The sequence below is a fragment of the Amblyomma maculatum genome, chromosome 6 (assembly GCF_055883805.1).
Source record: "Amblyomma maculatum isolate TAMU_Amacu chromosome 6, ASM5588380v1, whole genome shotgun sequence".
Taxonomy (NCBI): domain Eukaryota; kingdom Metazoa; phylum Arthropoda; class Arachnida; order Ixodida; family Ixodidae; genus Amblyomma; species Amblyomma maculatum.
In genome coordinates this window covers 187204476-187207043 of record NC_139349.1, presented here as the reverse complement: position 1 = coordinate 187207043, position 2568 = coordinate 187204476, and the positions used below count along the sequence as shown (strand labels likewise).

The 2568-nt window shown below is 45.9% G+C and overlaps 1 pseudogene; it reads left to right on the top strand.

Moving 5' to 3' along the window:
* The first annotated feature begins 586 nt into the window (after positions 1-586).
* On the top strand, positions 587-1989 carry LOC146187583 (uncharacterized; annotated as a pseudogene).
* The last annotated feature ends 579 nt before the right edge of the window (positions 1990-2568 follow it).

The following is a 2568-nucleotide window of genomic DNA, read 5'->3' as shown; positions in this document are numbered from 1 at the left end:
TACGGCTGAGTTCGGTTGTCCGTCGGACGTCAGTGGCCGTCTGGGTGTGTATGGGGGAGTGACATTGCCACAAAAGCCAGATGAGCCTGCTAATCACGCTCTGGTGTTTATGGTTGGAGGTCTCAACCAGCGATGGAAGCAGGTGATAGCTTATCATTTCACTGGAAGCCATGTGGATGGCCGCACGCTCAAGGACATTGTTCTGCAAGTTGTCCAACTCTGCGCCGATATTTCCCTCAGAGTTCGGGTTGTAACGTCCGACATGGGCGCCTCAAATCGAGCGATGTGGCGTGAGCTGGGATTTTCTAGCCACCGAAATTCGAAGACAACCTGCTCAATACCACACCCTTCGCTCAATGATATGGAGTTGTTCTTCAACGCAGACGCTGCTCATGTTTTGAAGAATATTAAAGGTCAGTTGATAACATCTCATGCATTTACATTAAGTGAAGCAACAGCCAGCCAGTGCGATCTTCCCTCACGTGAAGTGAAACTGGATCATGTGCATGCTGTGCTGGAGTTTGACAAGGAAAGGGAGCCAAAGCTCGCACCGAAGCTCTCTGAAGCCCATGTCTCATCTGGACATTTTACGAAAATGAAAGTCGGACTTGCCGTGCAATTTTTCAGAGAAGCTCCCAGTGCAATCCGATACCTCATCAAGGAAAAAGTGCTGGACATAGAGGCAGAAACAACAGCTTGGTTTTTAGAGCTGGTATCAAGATGGTACGCATTAATGTCGTCGCGTCATCCATCTGTTGCCCTAAGTCTGCACGATGTGGCGAAGCATCATAGAGCTCTGGAAACTCTAAACCTGGCTCTAAACACCTTTCAAGGGATGAGCATGGGCAGCACGTCTCAGTGGAAGCCATCGCAGGCGGGCCTCCTGATCTCCACAACGGTCGTGCTTCGCCTGCAAGACATTCTTTTGAACTCGGAGGGCTACAGCTTCTTACTCACCAGCAGGCTGCTAAAAGATTGCCTTGAGAATCTTTTCTCTGTGGTTCGTCTCAGGAAGCCTGTCCCAGACGCCTATGATATGAAATGCCCACTGAAACTTGTGTGCATAAGCAAATTTTTGCACACGCCGTCGTTGACGATTCTGAGTACCTGGTTGACCTTCTGTCAAACGGGAAACGTGAACTCGCTGAAGCCGAGGTAAAGGAAATCGATGACTCGGAGGTTCTTTTCATTGAAGCGCTAACATCGACTGAATGCAGCATTCTGTTCCATATTGCCGGATTCCTCGTTAAAGAAATTCTGAAAGCCATAAATAATTGCGAGCAGTGCAAAGCTACTCTGCTCGGTTCTAGTGACGCTGAAAATGCATATCTCACAAGGCTGAAGGAGTACCTCGAAAATGGCGACAACCTGCATTACCCCAGTCCTGAAGTGATGAAAGTGCTGAAGTCGTGCGAGGAGCATTTTAAGGGCATCACAGAATGGGCGGAAAGCCTTCTAACTATGAAATCTCCAGTGCAGGCTGTGATAACATACCTAAGACAAATGGTTCCGTTTAATGTTGAAACATGCCAGGTTCACAACGAAATCATTCAGAAGTTGTTATACTCGACCTACGCTCGAACGAGGCTGCGAATTCACCTGCGACAACTGGAAGAAAAAAAAGTCAATGGACATGCAAGCAAAACGTGTGCTGGCGTCAGCTTGCCGTGAAGAGATTTGTAAATATTGTGTATAAATGTCAAATTCACCATAGTTCGCTTGTCTCCTATTTTTTGACAGTAGCTTTAATAATTTACAACATAAATAAACTGCATTATTACAACTCCTAAGTGAAATTTATGCACTTACGTTTCTCATTAACTCTTCACACTATATAAGAAAAACTTCCTCAGTCGATGAGACACGCGCATTTTCCCAATATAGGCTCTGTTGATAGATGTTATTTTTTTGCCTTTTCATGAGAGTATTTTTCACAGTCAAGTTTGCGTTCACTTAATGTTTTCGGTGAAGGTATGAAGGCGCCGAAATTATCCCATGCTTTGTTAAAGTGGTTACTTTTTACGGAGCGGCGGGAGAGGGCGCACATCGAGGCACCCTAGCTAAGGTTATCTCTAAAGCTCTGGGCTTTAGAGGTAACAGTGGCCGGGTGAATAAACCGGCGGTGGAAACTAGCAAAAAACGGCTGGAAGATTCGTGGCTTAAAAGCAGAGAAGTGACATAATGTTAGTAATGTAGGAGCAAAATTTATTAAATAGAATGATGGTTTAGTTAACAATTCGAAATCAATAATTAAGATATATGGAGAAAAATGAGCATGATAGCTACTGCTACCACCCCGTTTCAAAGGGGACGCTCCTATATTCCGTCCATCCATCCGTGACAGTTGACAGCCGTGTTGTGCGGACGCGTGTTCCATCGCTCCTCCGATTGCACGTGGGTACCGGAAACGGACGGACTGGCGACAGCGGGAGCTTCCGAAGCGTCAAATAGATGAGCTCTTTCTTTTATTAACTTTATTTCGTTTTCAGCTAGTTAGGTTAGGTGCAGCCTAAAGAATAGATTTTAGCTCTTGGTCCTAGCGGCCTGGTTTTTCGTGCCGGCAGCTAG